This window comes from Podarcis pityusensis, assembly GCF_964106645.2.
Source record: "Podarcis pityusensis genome assembly, chromosome: 3".
Classification (NCBI taxonomy): Eukaryota; Metazoa; Chordata; class Lepidosauria; order Squamata; family Lacertidae; genus Podarcis; species Podarcis pityusensis.
In genome coordinates, this window is record NC_138026.1 from 34,396,126 (window position 1) to 34,415,910 (window position 19,785).

Genomic DNA, 19,785 nt, shown 5'->3' on the forward strand with positions numbered 1-19,785 from the left:
CAGACTTAAAGTTGTATTATGAAGCCGCAGCGTTCTGCTGGCTAAAAGACTGGCTACTTCTTGAGGACACTGATGTGTTGGATCTGGAAGGGTTTAACAATGCTTTTGGATGGCATGCATATTTATGGTATGACAAGGTTAAAGCAAATAAGGCCTTTAAGAACCATATTGTCAGAAAATCATTGTTTAATGTCTGGACAAAATATAAAGACTTGCTGGAAAATAAAACACCAAGGTGGCTTTCACCTTTGGAAGCCAAGGCCCGAAAAAGACCCAATATGGAGGCTAAATGGCCAAAATATTGGGAAATACTAGAAAAAGATGGAGACAATTGGAAATTGCAGAGTTTGGAGAAAATGAAAGACAAAGTGCGAGATTGGTTACATTACGCTCAGATTAAAGAAGTTTTTAAAAATGATAAGAAACTAGGGTTCCAGGGGGAGAAATCGAAATTAGAAACAGAATTGTTAGAACCAAAGATTAAGGTACTTTCTAGGATGTATAACTTGCTGTTGAAATGGAATACACAAGATGAAACGGTTAAATCGGCTATGATAAGGTGGGCACAGGACATTGGGCATAATATCATGTTTGAGGACTGGGAGAGGTTGTGGAGTAATGGATTGAAATTTACTGCATGTAACGCTCTGAAAGAAAATGTAATGAAAATGATTTATAGATGGTATATGACCCCAGTCAAACTTGCCAAAATTTACCACCTGTCTGATAATAAGTGTTGGAAATGCAAAGAGTGTGAGGGAACGTTCTTCCACCTCTGGTGGACTTGCCCTAAAGTGAAGGCGTTCTGGGAAATGATTTATAATGAATTGAAAAAGGTATTTAAATATACCTTCACTAAGAAACCAGAGGCTTTCCTTTTGGGTATTGTCGGCCAAGGGGTGGCAAAGAAGGACCAGACATTCTTTATGTATGCAACAACAGCAGCAAGGATACTTCTCGCAAAACATTGGAAAACTCAAGATCTACCCACACTGGAAGAATGGCAGATACAACTGATAGACTACATGGAACTGGCTGAAATGACCGGCAGAATCCGTGACCTGGGAGAAGAGAGGATTGAGGAGGACTGGAAGAAATTTAAGAACTATTTACAAAAGTATTGTAACTTGAGTGAATACTAAACAAGACGCTAGATCAAAATAACTGAGCACCACTAAATTTAGAAGTTTTTAAGAAAATAAGTAAGACTGTGAAATTTAGCTCCTTCTGAGAATTATAAGATTATGAAATATAGAAGAGATATAAGAATTTAAATAAGATGATAAATTGCTGACAAAATGTTATAACCAGGAAAGTGGGAGCGGGAGATGTGAGGAAGTCCAAAGAAAATGTGAAAATATGTTAAGATGAATGTTACATTGTTTATTATGTTTATTTTTACTGTAAAATTTAATAAATTGCTTTAAAAAAAAAATATAACTGGTGTTGGCAGCATTGATTTTTCTTTGTTGTTGTCTTTGACTGGTAAAAGGATTGCACATCCCTTCTTCCATGCGACAGAGGGACATGTGAATATTGGTAAGTTAAGTTTAATACAACCAAAGATCTGTCTCCTGTAACATTGCCACAGGTTTTTTTTTGCAAGCTTGCTATATTAGGTTCTGTTTGTACAATTGGGACTGTAAACACTACAAAATGCGGGGAGTTCATCACTATCTACAAAGCCATCTACGTTTCGTTTCCTAGCAAAGTCATTTTGCAGTAGAACTTCATTTGTTTTTATCACTGCAGTAGATAGACTTCTGTAATCACCTGCAGTTAGTGCGTCTTCTGCTTGAGGCTGGGCCTTGGGAAGTCTCCAATGGTGCCAACTACTGATGGCATGTGTAAATTGAACTAGGCCAAAAAGTCAGAGTTCAGCACCACTCTTTAAGTGGGAAAAGCCAATGGGTTAGGTCAGAAAGAGCATACAGTGGTAGAACTTTCAAAATAGGACAGCTTTCTTGTACTCCCGACTGCTTGGGAGCAAAACCCTAATACACTGGTGGGGACCTTTTTTCAGTCCCAGTTCCATCAGGAGCAACTTCTAGGTCCCAATGCAAAAGTAGGCAGTGCAGTGGATGTGTGGACTAGGGAGAGCCATCTGAGAGTCAAATAGGGAAGTCCTGAGGACAGTATATGGCCCCTGACCCTGAGATTCACCATCCCTGCTTTAATGAGATTTGGTTCCTCTGAAACTGCATTACAGAGACAGAACAACTTCATCTTTTGTTAGAGAGGCAAGGAAATCTCAACTCAGTTCACCTCTCGCTAGTTAAGAGTTATCTAACTGCTTTACCAGATTATCTGGTCTGGTAATGGAGCCTTAGTGAAAGTGTCTATTCCACAGTGCTGAAATATGTTTTCATTCCCATACATTTAGTTCTTGAAAACAGGCAGGAACATTAAGCAAAATTATAGAAATGATAGCATCACCACTACTGCTACTGCTGCTACTATTATTATAAACAACATGTTTTTATGCAATTTTTTCAGTCATCTCTTGACAGGCAGCAAAAGCAGTCCAATAATCAATATAGATATGTAGGACTAATAAATAAAATCTTTCCCATGCTGACCTAATGCTGTTTATCTTTCCCCAATGTTTCTTAGTGGCACAGGCTTGTGCACACACAAAACTAGGAACATTCTTGCCAGGATTAACCCCTTTGCCTATATTATTGTTGTTGTCCTGTTCACAAGTTCTCTAATACACACACACACACACACACACACACACACAAACCCAACCTTGCTGTAACATTTTCTTCCCTATTAATTTTGATGTGAGGGAAGTGTGTAATGGCCATTAATATCTAGCCTCCATATGAAACTTGGCAGTTCCGGTTGCCTAGCAACCACCAGCCGACTTTGTGTGAGAAACAGAAAGCCGCGGCAAGATTAGGAAGGGTTAGATGCTTTCACATTGCCAGGCTGGGCAGAAAGCTTAAAGGAATCTACACCGAAAACTGACCCAGAAAGGTGAGATACACTAACTTTCCCCACGTATCCTAATTCATTCACGTCACTGGAAGGCACTAAACTTCACATTATGCAGGATATCTTTGACTGATCTCCCAAAGTGTCATTTTCACTTAAAAGCTAGCACAGTCGTGCTGGTGGTGTGTTGCTGGGTAGGCGTGGGTATGCGCAGGTTTTTGTGTGAATTGGATTAGAGCAGCACTACAGGGGGAAGGAAGGACAACCTTTCCTCCCCGCCATTTTCTGAATTTAAATTTCGCCCCCTCGGGGAGAAAAATGCAGGTGCCTGTATTTTCCCACAGTGGGCTACACAGCAGCTGAGGGGGATTTTGACAGCACATAGGACAGGGTTAAATCCCTTTCCCCCAGCACTGATGCTTCAATCCAATTTTGGGGCCTCCGAGGCGGCTGCTTAGTGAAAATACATTTGTTGGGAGATCAGAGATCTCGCACATAATATGTAGTTTGGCCTTAATATTGTACTGTCTGCAGCTCAGAGGGTGGCCCCAAACTAGATTTTAAAGCCTTATTGCTTTTTTATTTGCTATTTAGTTTTTTTGCAGCTCAGCATTACTCCTAGACCATTTAAATGCGCAAGCATTTCTAGAGGGTTGTTTATACAAACTAAGCAATGGCTGTTTTCAACCTAAACTTCCCATGGTCAGGAATGTCAGCTTTAAATAGCCAAACAAAGACAAAAGGCGCTTGTGCATTTTGTTGTCCTGCTATGCAAAATGCCACCTTATGCTTTGGGTTGGTTTTTTATATTTTTTTATTATTATTATTGTTTCTAACTGCCGTGGAAAAGAGGAATAACCAATACATGAAGAAATGATGGGTTACCACTGAAATTTATGGAAAACCATACACAGAATTCTGTCTGAGTTTAATTGGAAATTTAAGGTGTCATCCAATAGTCCTTGGAAAAGCATCTTGAGGGCCATAGTGCAGATGGGATCTCCATCTCTGACATCAGGGAAAAGGAAAGTGTGGCAATTCCACCTCTTTCTTCCCCTTCCCCTTCCCCTTCCCCTTCCTACTCCTCTCATAATTATCATGGTGATTGAGGCTGCAATTCTATAATCACTTATCCTCTGACATCAGGGATGGAGCTCAGAGATCAAAATCCAGTGTTGGATATTAACCACCAGCCCTGTCACTTCTCGATCCTCTGAAACCTTAGCCCAACCAACATCAGGGTTCTGTCACTGACAGAGTCGAAGGGGTGACATGGATTACAGCTAGGGTGGGGATGCCAGTAGCTGGGTGGACACAACGTTGAACACATCATCTACTGGAAGGATAGGTCAGTTTCTCAAATGTACACACCTGTGCTTTACTACAAATTCAACATGGCTACAATTTTCAAGTTAGATGAAAGCTGGTGGTGGGGGTAGGGAGCACATTAAACAGCAATATTTCACAAGAAACTACAGAGTACCTTTAGATTGTGGGTAATGTAATGTGTACATGTAGGAGTGCGCTGAAGTCAGAGTAAACAGTAATTTGTACACATCCTTAGTTTAAGGTAGACTATTCACCAATACCACCCAGGATGCAATATTGCAATATGCCTTTCAAGATACACACAAAATACAAATAAGCCAACTGGAATAGACTCCTACTTCAAATATAATTAGAACAATTTATCTTGAGGAATTCCATTAATTGAATGCACAAATCTAGTGACACAGAAGTGTGTCATTTGCTCTGTTGACTGTGCCAGAGCACTTGAACTAACTAGACCAAAGGAAGTACCATAAAGAAGTTAGATACCCTTTTCTGCACCTAGGATTGAATATATATGTATAAAAGATAGAGTACAGACGCCTGTGCTGACACGACATCACAAAAGATAACAGCATTATGCCGACACTGCAGAAAGAGATGTCAGTGCAGAGATGCAATATCAGTGTGCAAAGCAACTTCTAGGCAATTCTAGTTAAGGAGGTTTGTGTGCCATTTCCACAAATCTAATCCCTATAGAAGAAAAGGGCAGATGCAATACAGTGTCTACTCAAAAGTACATCTCACTGACTTCCAGGTCATATGCACAGAATTGCAGCCTGACAGTGCAAGCCTACGTATAGCACTTCAATGAGTTCAACAAACCCATTGAGTTCCATACATTTACTCCCAGGGAAGTGGGTATAGGATTGCAGCTTTAGTCTCTGCTGGTTTTTCACAAGTCCACACCAGTGCAGGCATTCCATGTTTGTGGTTGGCTCCCCATGGTAAGCATGTGGGCTTTGCAAAATAAAGCTACTTGCCTTTTTCTATAATATACACCACACCTAACTGTGTGCCATGTTTAAGGTGTATTTATTTTTTTAAAGGAGAAAATAAAACATCAAATTTATCAAGAATGCAGCAGCTAGGTGGCTACTGTCTGGTACAAACCAAGACAGGTAATATTATAACTATTTCATGCCAGCTTCACTTCTTATATTTTTGTTTCGGGATTCAGTCCAAGGCATTTGTTTTACAGCACAGTCCAGTACATGCCTAAAGGGCACCCCCAAGGAATACTTAAGCCAAAGGCTGTGGGAGGTGATCAAAGAGGGCCCTTAACCCAATAATGCCTTGGGTATAACCAATCAAAATGTCCTCACATGCTCATGCCAACTTAAGCCACTCCAAGCCAATTAGAATTACCCTACAGTGTGATGCAGGCAAAAAAAGAGGTGTTCCAAAGGCCAATCAGTGGCTTCCCCAAAAAATTCCTACTCTGCCCCATAAACAATGACTAGCAAAGCCTATACTATATAGGGAGGGAAGGTGCTGCCAGAATAGAAGAGAAGCAGCAGCTGGAGGGCAGCCACCCATTCCCAGTTGGATACTAAAACCCATGTCTCTCATAACAGCTTCTGTTCCAGGATAAACTGCACAAGGCCTGACCCAGGAGGGGTGTGTGTGTGGCAAATTCAGCCCCACTCTAGAGTGGGAGCGGCATATTCCCAGCATCTGTTCTCTTTCAGCTTGCAGTGAAAGAAAAGAGCGTTGTCCAGTGATCACCAACTTGAAAATGAAGACTCTAAAGGGAATAAGATTGTGGCGTTTGATTCAAGAGAAAATTAGAGTTTATTTACAATCTGCACTTGAATGGATTTTCTTTAATGGATTTCCTCAGTGTAGTTTACAGGAGCAGGTCTCATAATGGCAAGGGTGCTGTTTAAACAAGCAATAAAATTTATTAACTTCTAGAAGCATCCAAATGCTCCTCCAAGGCCCAGAACGCTACAAAAGCATTACTCAGAACACAAATCAGAGAACATAAAATAAAGAGATTCACTGGTAGTTATTCCCATTTGTCCACCTGTCTGTTTATCTTTGTTCATTCTCTACAAGTTAATTTAACTGTTACAATATAGTGTTAAATCAAAACCGTGTCCTAAAAAAATTCCACTGAGCATCAAAAGGCCACGCAGTACTTGAAGACACGTAGTAGAACTTTGTGGTATTATATCACCAGGAACAGAGACCTCCTGCTTTGCCTTGGCACACAGAAGAAAGGAGGAGACAGAATACTTTTCTTTTTCGGAATAATAAAGCCTCTCCTCCTACCAGAGGGGAGGAGTTGTGAGCGGGAGCCGGTTCCCATGTTGGCAGAGGGCATACTCGGCCCCCTGCGTCAGTTTACCGGCTGCTGTGCCGTGCCCATCAGCCAGCCAACCGTGCCCACATGCTGCTGCCTGGAGTAGTCGCTGTTAAGTTGTGGGTGAACATATCAGATGACACCGTGATTCTTCAAACAGCTCTTGTTTATTCACAGGCCAGAACAGAACTGAACTGAAGGATTCAGTCAGCCTGCTTATATAGAGCTCCAGTACAACGTAACTGTAACAATTTTCTAAAACTATCCAATCACTGAACGTCACTTTCGATCCCTTATTTGCATAACTATCTACAGTATCCCCCTGCTGGCCCAGGATGAGAACTTCAGTACATAACAGTCGGATCACCTGCCCACCCTCCCTTTAGGTCATATTTATGCTTTTGACCTTGCTATGGACTTTGGTTGGTTGCCCCGGTTGCCCAGAGGGCCTGGTAGGAATTTTTTATCCATTTGGCAAATTGGCAACAGCCTCTTGGTTTTTCGCCTACCTCGTAGCAAATTGGGTATTGGCGGTTAGGCATTGGAATATGTGTCGTGTGTTGGAGGGCAGGTTGTGGCCATCACCTACCCCTCCCCTTGTTGGGTATTCCGTTAAAGGAATCCTGTGGTCGTGGATCCTGTCCGATGCCCTGCTGGTGGCTAGGGCCATGGCACGACCCCTGGTGACATCAGGGGAAGCTTCCAATTGTATTTGCATCAACAAGCTCCTCCCATTGGCTGTTAAGCTTCAGGTGACTCCCCGCTGAGCGGGGTGGAGTCAAATATACCTTGTTTGATCCAATGCTTATGCCAATACCATTCACATACTGTAACAAATAAAGTTGTGGCCTTCTTTGGCCCATTAACCTAAAATACATGTGTCCTTGAGTCTTATTTATCCCTAAGCGGGTGACAGGTCCTTGACTCACAACTAAATGCTGCTTACGGCCAGTAATGCATTGCACTGGTGTGGGGCCACAGGGGTGTAGAAAGCTGCCTTATACTAAGTTCATTGGTTCATTTAGCTCAGTATTGTCTGCTCAGTTTTATCTGACTTTTAGCAGCTCTCCAGGGTTTCAGAAAATGCACTTCTGTACGTGCCCACATGTGCCCATGGTACATGTATGCTACTAAAGATTCCTTGTTTACTCTAATACAAGCATCAGGTGCATGTGTTTCCAAAATCAAAGGTAGCACTACAAAAGCATATTGCAACAATCCAGCCTGGTGCAGCATAACTCAACTGATATCTTGGTGGATATAAATCACCATATTGTTCAACGATATGCAGTTGAATGTGTGGGCGCGAATGTGCGCTTCCTGCCATAGCCCCAGACCAGGCCTAATCAGACAGAATCTGAATCACTCTCTGGTTGAAATAATGGATGAACATACATGGCTGCTGTGAAGTTCAAAGCCAAAATTCACAGAACCAAAGTTAAAAGAAGGTTTATCAAGGGATTCTCCAAATATGTGACAGGGCTTAAGGCTCAGTTTCCAAGAACCTCTACTCAGAAGTAATTCCCACTGAGTTTAATGAGACTTACTCCATGGTAGATGTGATTAGGATGTCAGGCTTGGGAAGCTGCTTCAATGAGTGTTTTAGATCTCCCCTGTCATCTGAGACAATCTGAACTGATTTTTTCTTTTCTAAACTTACTTGCATACATGACTCATTTGCCTTCCTATAACAAAAGAGTTCTCAGAGTGGCTCACAAAATAAAAACAATTTAAAACAACCACCAAATGCATAAAACAATACAACAACAACAACAACAAATTTATTAAATTTGTGAGGTCCATGCCTTTACACAAAATACCATAAAACATTATTAAAAGATAAACAAAAAGATTATAAAAGTAAGCTAAAATTCATGCCATGCTGTCCCAGCAAGGAAACTACCCAATAAACCCCACCATTCAGGGAAGAAGATACAACAACAGGTTAGGAGAGCAATGGGAGGGACCTCACCGTTTCATCCAGGAACCATACCCTAGTTTTCATAGCCTTCACCACAAAGACCGCTACCACGTGAGAAATCCGTGGATCAGCGTCCACCAGTAAAAACTTTACTTGGTCCTCAGAGTTGACTATTGATTTGGGAATAGTTTGTAACATCGCATCCCTGAAGGCCGAATAGATGGGACAATACAACATGTAATGTATGAGATCCTCTTTGGTTCTCATATAACAAGGACATATCCGCTGCTCTACTGGGATTTTTGCATATCTGCCTGACAGATAGGCCGTAGGAATGGTTTGAAAACGGGCCATAGTAAAGGCTCTCCGAAGAGTGGGATTGGTGATATTCGCCAAGTAATTGGCGCAGATTTTGACTGCTTTCAGTCGGGGAAACCAGTGGGAGGACCCTGGGATCTGTATTTTTGTGGTATCTAACAGAGCGTCTCTCTCCAGGATGCATTTCCGGAGTTTGTCCGGGCTCCACCGTTTGAGGATATTAAACTCCGGTAGGGTGTATCTGACCAGGATCTCAGTTAAGTTTTGGCGCCAAGTGGTGTTCTTTTGAAAAGATACAAAGGCTTGTTTGGCCAATAAGGTGTTTGAAGTGTTTGCAAGGTTGATGTAAAATCGTAGGAATCTTAAGTGGGCCCTGGCAGATACAGAGGGTAAACCAACCTCCACCCTCAAGAGAGCTGCTGGGGTTCCTTGCGGAAGGCCTAGAATCCTCTTGAGATAGTAGTTTTGCAAAATTTCAAGCCGTTCCAACAGCCTCTGGTTCCACCCCCAGAGTTCTATCCCATATAACATCTGGGGAATAGCTTTCCCAACAAAAGCTCTTAATGCCGGGATCACCAATTGTCCTCCCCTGGTATGGAAGAAACTAAGCAAAACACCAATTGTTCTTCGTGTTAGGATGGTTACAGCCTTAAAGTGGGCTAGCCAGCTAGATGTAGCCTGGAATGTAACACCCAGATATTTAAAAAAAGGGCACTGTTCAATCACATGTTCATCTAAAGACCATCTAAAGGTGTGGCGAGCTCTAGTGAACACCACAATTTTTGTTTTGTCATGGTTTATCTTTAGTGAATTATGGGAACAGTAGGCTGCGATCCCCTCCAGCATGCTGCGTAAGCCTCTTCGGGTGAGTGCCATTAAAACCATGTCATCGGCATATAGCAAAATATTCAGGCGTTTACCTTCAAGGGCTGGAGCCGATGACTTGTACTTTGCCATGTACTGAACAATGTCGTTTATATAAAAGTTAAAAAGAAATGGGGCTAGCAGGCATCCCTGTTTGACCCCTTTCCCCAATGGCAGTGGGTCCGTAAGAGTTCCCGATGACCCAGTTCTGATTTTGACTGTAATGTCTGTATGTAACTCTCTGAGAATTTTTAAAAGTCGTCTGTCAATGTCCGTTTCATATAATTTTTTCCATAGTCTATCTCTACAGATTGAGTCGAAGGCAGATGTCAAGTCAACGAAGGCCACAAAGAGTCTGCTCTTATACGCTTTTGCATATTTAGCTACCAGGGTCTGTAGTGCCATGCAGTGACCTATCGTATTGTGGCCCTTTCTAAATCCTGCCTGTTCCTGGTTGAACAGGTTAGAATGGTCCGCCCAATCTACCAGCTTGTTTAATAAGTACCGGGTATAAAGTTTGTATGCGATGTCCAGAAGGCTTATAGGGCGGTAGTTTGCTGGATCTTGAATGTCTCCCTTCTTATAGATGGGGACTACCACACTTAGTTTCCAGTTTGCTGGGATTTTACATGTGTTGTTTATTGCCGTAAAAAGTTTGGCCAAAAAGATGGCCCACCATTGGGCATTTGATTTAAAAACCTCAGGGGGGATCATGTCCTCACCAGGAGCTTTGCCATTTTTTAAAGTTTTAATTAGCTGTAGGCACTCTGATTCCGTAACAGGATCCCAACTAGCTAGATGCTCATTCTTCAATGGGAGGAACGGACTCAAATTAGCAGTATTTGAGAGTGTGTATAGCTTGAGAAAGTGTTGATACCACACATCGGATGGAATACTGCTGTTTACAATTTTTCCTTTGGATGAGACTCCCTGTGCTACTATTGCCCAGAATTTTCTATCGTCTCGCGATTTAATCGCCTTATCAAGTGCCTCCCATTGTTCCTTCCTGTAAAGGGATTTCTTGAGTTTTAAGGTGTTTTTATAGTGAGAGCGCCATCTGTGGAAATTTACCATAGATGACAAAGTCCTCTCCTGTTTTACCTTATTTTGTTGTTTCCTAAGCAGGGATCTTAGCTTCCGGCAGTCTTTGTCAAACCAGACCCCCGATTTGTTATGTTGTTTGGGAGGCCTGGTGTTTATAAGAAATGGGAAAAGGGACTCTGAGACCCGCTGATATAGTGAAAAAGGATCAAAGTTAGGTAAAGGACACTGGTCTCTCAGAACCAATAAATCTGGAGAGTGCAGGTGTTGATTGATTTTAAGCTCCAGCTCGCTGTTCCATTTACGCCTGCGTGGGGCCGGTGCTTGAGGAGGGGCTGCACAATGTAGATGTTGTAATCCCCCTGATTCGAGGGGAGTTAGTGAGATTGCTCTAGGAAGATGGTCGCTCTCAGTTCTGTTAAAAGTGCTGAGACCCTGTGCCCTCTCCAAAATTGTTGGAGAGACCAGGATATGGTCAATCACACTTGCACCACGAGGGCCGATAAAAGAGAAGAAACCTCCTGACCTATCCATGTAAGTACCATGCAGGTTGTACAAATTATGCTTAAAAGCAATCTCCAGTAATGTAATACCTGCCTTATTCAAGACCTTTTCATCAGAACTCCAAGGGATAAACCAGTCTGCCTCTGGTGAAAACTGGGTTTTGGAGCCATACGAATTGATGTCGCTGCCTATCCTGGCATTAAAGTCACCTGCCAGCAGGATGTTCCAGTCAGGAAATTCTATTTTGGCCTTCTCCAAGCATGACTCCAAATCTTCCCAGATTTGTACTGTCTGAGAGGAAGTACACACGGGGGGAATATAAACGTTGAAACATAGAAGATCTCCTCCTGTGTTATTGGAGATAAGTAAAATCTGAAAATTGTTGTTCTTCATCCACTGCAGTTGTCGCACCCTGTACCCTTGCTCTATAGGAATAAAAGTGACCAAACCGCCGCTAGGTCGGCCACGGTTATTTAGTTTTTTCGCAGGGGTAGCAAAAGCCGCATAACCCTGTAAGTAAGGGGGATGAGAGTCTAGGCACCAGGTCTCTTGTAGACAAATAATCTGGAATTTTGAGAGAAAATCCAGGAAATCAGCATCGCCCTGCTTAGACAGCCAGCCCGCCACATTCCACGATAAGATGTGAAAATATGGTGGTGAGGGGAACAAAGGTAGACTCCTCTGTTTGTTCTTTAGGATGATGGAATGAATGTTTTTGTAGAGGTGGAGTGAGCTGTTGAGATCATTTGTGGTAGGTACTAACCTAGTGAGTTTTGTTTCCCTGGCGTGGTGTCCCCTCGCTGTATCTGTCTTTCAATCCTCCACCTGAATGCCATCTAAGGATCCTGAGGCATCCACAAAGATTGAACCGTTCCTACTCATCGGCATGGCAAGGTCTACCTGGTGTATTGTTGTTTGAGGTATTAAGGGTTGTGTGGGAGAACCCACTTCTTCGGGGGACAGGAACCGGCACTGCATCCAGTCTTCGTTGGATAAGGGCTTTGTTGTGTTAGTAGCAAAATTAAATTCCAAAGGAGCAGAAAAACCTTGGCGGAGTAAGGATTTTTTAATGGTTTGTAACCTAGCTATTAACGCATCCTGGGACTGTTGAATCTGCTCAAGGGAGGCTAAAAAGAGCATCTCCTTTTCATTTAAGATATCTTTTTTGGGTTCATTGGAAGGGAGTAAAGTTTTTTGGAGCTTAGCCTTCTGTTTGGAAATTTTGACTGCCTCCGGTTGACCTTGTTTGCAGTTTTCAGAAGCCATTTCCAATTCTGTGCGCAGACTAGTAGGCTTGCGTGTTCCTAAGAGGGATGGTGGAACGCCGGACTCTTCAAAAAGGCGGGTCACCAACAGGCCAGCCCTCTGGAGCCTGTCCCTCTTGTCCAAGATTTGTTTAGTTACCGACCAGTCCTTAAAGGTCACCACAACTCTGTTTTGGGCCTTATCAAAAGGAAGAAATTTTACGCTGACAATATTTCCTGCTGGTATAAGGCCTCTGATGACTAAGTCAGTTTTCTTAAGTAAATAAATTCTCTGTTGTGCAAGCGTGGAAAGGCCTCCATGCTTGAAGAGAGGGAGGAGGACTAATTTATGTTTAATTAAAATTAAGTTCTGGCTCTTTTGTACTCCCTTCTGGGGAGTTTCTTGCTTTGGGTCTGGAGTTTTCTTTAATTTTCCACTAGAGGGCAGCGATTGTTTTGCTAGCCTTGGAGGGCTAGCCACCTGATGTTTATTTAAAATGTTTGGGCTTTGGCTCTTATTTGGCGTTGTTATGTTGGGGTTCTTTGTGCTTGAGTTCTCCAGAATCTTGAATAACTTTGAGAAATTCACTTTCCCAGTCCGAGAGGGCAGCTTAGCCTTTCGACCCATTTTCACATTCTTCGGCTTCTTCTTGTGCATTGGGCTCTTTCCCTTTAAGGAAGGTTTCCTAGTGGCCAGTACTTTTCCTTGGACTAGTTTGGCTCTGCTTGTTTTCCTTTCTTTGATGTTGGACTGGGTTTTATTTCCATTTGGCTTGTTGATGGCTTCTTTGTGAATACACATAACACTGCTTTGAAACAACTCTGGGTTAAGATTTGAAAGATTTTTTTTTTAAAGCAAAAGATAAAGCAACAGAGCTAAACAAGCATAAGATTTTAAAAGCCAGTGAAAATAAAAAGGTCTTTGTGTGGCATCAGACACCCCCATCCCAAATAAAGGGGGGGGGGAGGGAATAGCTTTGGCTCTTTCTTTTGTGTCTCAAAACCCTGCAAATGATTTTATTTATTTATTTAATGTATTTATCCCATACTATATGGGATTTTATTTACGATATGGGATAACATTTCACATGCAAGTTTCTCTAGTCAGTAAATTTAGGACAAACAATATGAAGTAGCAAACAATCTGTTTAAATATTTGACAAAGATGGCAGGGGCGGGGTAGAGAAATTAAATTAAGTTTGCATTTAAAGGTGAACCTACCAAATTCATGATTTCTAAAAGAATACATGAAATGACACACAGCTGTCCTTTGAAATTCACATTTCTCCTAATTTCCCCAGCCCAGTAAAAAAAATGCATAAAGTAGGGTAAAGTGTGCATAAAATCTGTGAAAATGGCATATGGAAAAGAATTGTATTGGGTAAACATCTTTGCAAAATTGTGTATATTAGGAAAAGTTGCATAGAAAAATAATTTGTTAGGGAAAAAATTACACTAATACGCTGAGGAAATTACAGTGTTACCTTGGGTTAAGTACTTAATTCGTACCGGAGGTCCGTACTTAACCTGAAACTGTTTTTAACCTGAAGCACCACTTTAGCTAATGGGGCCTCCTCCCACCGCGCCACCGGAGCACGATTTCTGTTCTCATCCTGAAGCAAAGTTCTTAACCCAAGGTACTATTTCTGGGTAGCGGAGTCTGTAACCTGAAGCGTATGTAACCTGAAGCGTATGTACCTGAGGTAGCACTATACATGTGTGTCGTCCCCCCACCTCCAGAAACGTGGAGAACCGAATTTAAGATTGGAAAAAATGAGAAACTGAGAGAGCAAAAATTGACAAATTCATCCATCCCTAGTGTTTGCGAAATGAACTAATCTTAATAGGGATAACTTTCCAGCTGTATAGCTAAGAACCTGCCAGTTCCTTTCTTCCCCTTTCTTCCCTACTGCCAGCCAGGCATAGAAACAGATTTGATGTGGCTGTATTATTCAGAAAACCCAGGTGCTTTGAGTTGAGCACTTTTAGCTGCCCTGCATAATAAAAATGATTTTGAAAAGCATAGAGCTACATTTCAGAAACTTTTTTTTTTAAGAATCTGAGAAAAAGGTTAGAGTGGCATGAAAAATTTGTAATGTGTACAAGAGAAATAAGGACAGAAGCAAGCTTTGAACAGAAAGTCATGATGGATAAATCCATTTGGAATTCATGAAATAAGGACAATTTTTTATCCAATAATATGAAATAATTATTATTATTTTTGCAAATGAGGAGCAGTATGGAAATACAGAAGACAATCAGATGTTCCCTACATTCATGCCGAAGTGATTTTATGAAGCTTTTTTGCATATGAAGTGTACTTAAAGAAATAAATGCAGGGTTCAGTCTGGCCTCCATACATGCTCTCTTCCATTGACATGAGAAAACTAAAAGTGTTTGGTCAGTTGCTCAGAGAACCTGAAAGTGATTAACTTTTCCTTGGTTGCTTTGGAGGTGGGATGGGGAAATGGATGGCCAGTTTGACATGAACTAAATCCAATTCAGATTACAGTACCTAGGGTTACATACACTTCAGGTTACATACGCTTCAGGTTACAGACTCTGCTAACCCAGAAATATTACCTCGGGTTAAGAACTTTGCTTCAAGTTAAGAACAGAAATCGTGCTCCGGTGGCGTGGCGGCAGTGGGAGGCCCCATTAGTTAAAGTGGTGCTTCAGGTTAAGAACAGTTTCAGGTCAAGAACGGACCCCCGGAACGAATTAAGTACTTAACCCGAGGTACCACTGTATGTTTTATCTCATCTATCTGCCTTGTTAATTTCCTTAGCACAGAAGCTACTTTTCCGTCTTGTATAAACCTTGAACTCTCCCAGATGAACTACAATTTTGATTAATTAGGTTTAGATGTTTTATATCCATGGTTGCATCTAATTGCTAACTGATTGTTATGATCTTAATTTCAATTGCCTGGCAATGTGTTGGGAAACAAAAGATGATCAAAATGAAACATTGTTGATTTGCCCCTCTTGAGGACAAATGCTGTAGCAGAAAATACAAGTTTTATTTCCAATATATTGATCATTGCTGTTGTACCCATGCCTCCGTTCCATCAGCCGTTCTGCCTTCAAACATCGATCTCGCCATTTGGAATATAACATATTTCTGTATGTTAATTTTAACTAATATAGGCAAATTTATGCACATCCCGCCCCCAAAGATATGCATTTTTGTACATGCTGTTTTATTGGAGAACTGTATTGCAACACTAGGATTAAGTGCAAATTTCGAAGGATAGTTGGGTTTCGGTTTCTGCATTGGTTTGAGAAGTGTGAATTAGGTCACTTCTTATTTAAATGTAAACAGAATTGCATTAGTTAAGTTTCTTTAAGGAGCTTTGCACACTGCAGTTCAGGATCGTGACCACAACATCCAGCCCACTATTTGCAAAGCCTTGCAGCTGCACGAGGCAGTGCATTACCTTCACTGTTGCAGTTTGCTTGTGATTTGTCAGCTAGAATTTATACATTTTGCAGGAACATTGAGAAACCACGAAGGTTCAAACAGCAGCTCAGAAATAGAGCTGACATTTAACTTTTGCTTCTATACCCACTGAAGATGTCAGCTAAACCCACCAAAATCAGTGATATTTTCCTATAATCCCAAAGAGGCTTCATGCCATTTTAAAGAACAATCTTAGAGCCAAGCCTGTCTTTCAGAACGTGTCAGGCAGAATATTTGTCATTTTCAAGGGCATCATGAGAATCCAATGTTCTTTACACACACAAAAAGGCCTCAGATGTGAAGGCTTCTGTTCTCATTGAGATGATAAACCTGTGCTTGTGCTGTACTTCTTCAGACCGTAGGAAACTGTTCAATTAATTGGACGTCTGTCCATTACAAAAAACTACAACAGCACCCATGCACTAAAATGCAAGCAGAAGAGTCAATACTGGCTAGCACTGAGCTCCATTGACAATTCCCCCTACTTTTCACAACCCTTCAAATGGTATGAAATTGGAGGAGAATTGAATGTTGAACCATCGTCTCCTCCCACAAAGCAGAAGGACGGCAGTGATCATTATCCTTTCTCTGACTGGTAATGGCCTTACAAGTCATCACTTCGTTCTTCTCTGTAGTGTAAACAGGTACATTACATTTACATGTTGGGTATTGAGGGTGGGGGCTGGGTTTGAAGGTCATCTCTGAGGTCCTGCTAAGGTGTTGGCCTCAGCAGATGCCTGATGATGCTAACCTCTGACACTGGTTTTGACCTGCTAGTTTACAGGGACAATTTTTTGATCAAAAACATAGTAAGATTATCATATTATTTCATGTTCTATGAGCACATAATAACATGATCATATTGAATTCAACTTTTAAACCACAAAGCTGGTTGATGTTCATATTGGTCAAAGGAAGGAAAATGAGAGTGCAGTGAAGAGGAATCTATATTGCTCAGAATTATGCAAAGAGTTACCATGAGGTAATAGAGGCAGGAGTTCTGATTGAAAAACCCCAAACCTTTTTTTGTCTGATCTGCACTGCTGAGGATAAAATGAGTCTCAGATGCTTTTCTTCTAAGCTAATCCCTGATTTGTTTCAACAATCATGTGTGCCAATGTTCTGTAGTGCTTAGGATGGAGAATTATTTAGAGATGTAATGTGAAACTACAGATTTCCTTTATCCATCACAGCTTGCATGCTGAATGTCAATCTTTGTAGATACAGCAATTCATCTAAGAAAATCCATAGATCAAAAAAGTACAGATGTTCGGTTTCTTGTTAACTCTTTGAGTACCGTACAAAAAGGTGTAAGGCAACAGTTCTTACAGTTGAGTAAGTGTGAGAATACTTAGAAGGGGAGAGAGAGAGACTGCAGATCAGTTTAAAGGAATGTGGTCTGCAATGTAGCAATAACTCCTAGACAATATTGATGAATTCAAGAACATTGACTAGAGTTCTTCTGCTTTTGCTTTTACTATGCAACTCAGTTCAGTAATTTGTTTGAGATATATATGGTGGCTAACTCTACTGTTTCTTAAATTTAGGTCAGTTCTACCCATATTTGGGACATTATATGCATTTTTTTTGTCAAAGGCTCAATCAGGATAGTAATGGCTGATGAGTAGTAAGGACATGTTTTAATATATTTATGTGCTGCTAACCAGTCCCACACACACACATGGTGAGTCTTTTAAAAGAGGCCCCATGGAACATGTGCACTCTGTATCCACGGGGCCTCTTTTAAAGGACTCACCCTGTATATATATATACACACCAAAGAAAGCTGACTACCATAATTGGCATTAATTACAATTTATTATGATGCTGTTAGTCATGGGGAAAAGCAAAGGACAGAAGCTCTTCCTCCTGACAACTAAGTCTCACTGAGCCCCTTGCTTTTGAAGTTTCATCTGGAATTTATGAATGTTTCCAAGCCTATCTTCATACACAGAGTGCTGTTGTGTTCAGGTTCTGCTTGGGGACTTCTCATAGGCATCTGGTTGGCCCCTGTGAGAACAAAGTGCTAGAACATACGTGCTTTTGGCAGAGTCCAACAAGACTCTTCCTATGTTCCAACACGTGTCCGATGGGATGAATTTTGTAAAAAAGGAAGGAAGGAAGGAAGGAAGGAAGGAAGGAAGGAAGGGTGCAAGAGCTCTCCTCCACTCTCAGTCCAATCCTTCTAAAAAGGATCTGATAGGGTTTTGGTCAAGGATTTTTAACCATCTTTGGACCCCTTCACCCTATGCTTTATTTATTTTGTTTTTTAAACCCTGTTTAGTTGCTGTAGTTATAACCACGTACTAAGTACACATTAAATTCTAACTTAAAATGTTTCCAATTGTTGGAACAGTGAGAAGAGTTTAAAAAAATGGAGTTCTAAAACCTAAGATTGCCCTATTTAATTGCTTTTTAATACCCCTTTTGTTTAGTGCAGCATGTAGAGTACATGCAACTTCTGTAAAAAGGCAGCTAACGAATAACATGATGACAAGTATCCTGGGGGGGGGGGGGGACTCCTCTCTTATTATACATTAGTTCTGATGCCATTTTCTATATGATGGAAGCACTCCAAGTTAATGAACATCGAAAGTTGAAATAGAACTGTTATTTTTCAAATACTTTGCAGATTTCTCAAAGGTCCTTATTAATACAGCCCAAGAATGCAGCCCCATAAATCCTACACCCTGCTGAAACATATCCATCTGCAGCAAAGAAATAAATGCTCACAAGAAATTCGGGAAGGGAACTTAAGAACCGAATGAGATTCTGAAAGTATTTTTCATCACTGCAGTCCTTGATTCAGATCTAGGCAGATGAATAGTGTGGCACATCTTTACTCATTTTTATATTGCATGCAACATCACTATCAACTACCTTGTTAGGAATAATTATGTTTCAATATTATTATACTGGTAGCTATATTCTTCCAATGGCGCAGTTTCGGTTTTTTGTTCCACAGGATATGTATGTGTGTATCTTGCACTTGAACATATTAATTGGTCTGGAAACTATTAATATTTTTACAGGTACACAAAAGCAAAAGAAAAGAAAAAAAGTCTCATGGCCAATATAAAGCTTTCATCGATGAATTATCTACTACCAAGAACTGACAAGCTAATTGAATGTGTCAGTCAGAGGAAGGAGATATATAACTATACAATTTCCATTGCACAAAGCACTATTTTTAGTGCTTCCATCAGAAAGTCATTTTTTCTTATCCATTATGGACAAAGGGGAGGCCTACAAAGTTCCTGAATCCATGACTTCTTTAATTTTAAATCTTGCCGAAATGGCTGTTTTTCACTGAGAGGACTAAATGATATATAGCCACTCAGTAGGAATGTGTACCTTGCTCTCAGTCAAGAAACTTGATAAAGAATTAAATTCTCTGGAGCACTCAAGAGTTGCTGAAGTTAGAGCAAGAAAGGTGCTGTATTAGTTAACAAGGCAATAAAGACTGCTGGGTTGCATCCAGTTAAGTCTCTCCACTCTGAGCAGACTTTGGTGAGATGAAAGTTGCAAAAAAAGAAGAAGTCTTTTTTTGAATGTTAATTGTATGGGTGGTGACAAAATGACACCTCCTCCCCAAAAGATTTGAGTGGGCGGGCGTGGATCTCTGAAATTTTGGGGAGGGGGCTGCTGCAAACCTTATTTTCACTTTAAGAGGTGCTTTAGAACTTAAAAAAAAGTTCTACTTCCACTTACAATTGCCTGAGTCTCTCTCATCAGCTTCCCACTGAGATTTTCAGACCAGAAAACAGTCTTTGTATGAATGTGAAGAGATCGATAATACATCAGATTTAGTGAACGGCAAAGCAGGGCAAAGCTGCAAACAGTGTCTATATGCC

The 19,785-nt window shown here is 41.0% G+C and overlaps 1 protein-coding gene and 1 long non-coding RNA gene across 5 annotated transcripts in view; one reads left to right on the top strand and one right to left on the bottom strand.

Annotated features, from left to right (window-relative positions):
* EYS (eyes shut homolog) overlaps positions 1-19,785 on the bottom strand; it is a 500,175-nt gene that overhangs the window by 225,493 nt on the left and 254,897 nt on the right. The window lies entirely within an intron of this gene.
* Positions 2,863-6,283, top strand: LOC308472836. Of its 2 annotated transcripts, none has more exons than XR_013983755.1 (2): positions 2,863-2,982; positions 5,847-6,283. It is a non-coding gene; the product is annotated as an uncharacterized lncRNA (long non-coding RNA). The 2 variants fall into 2 exon arrangements; XR_013983756.1 differs by having other exon boundaries at positions 2,870-2,982; positions 5,859-6,283.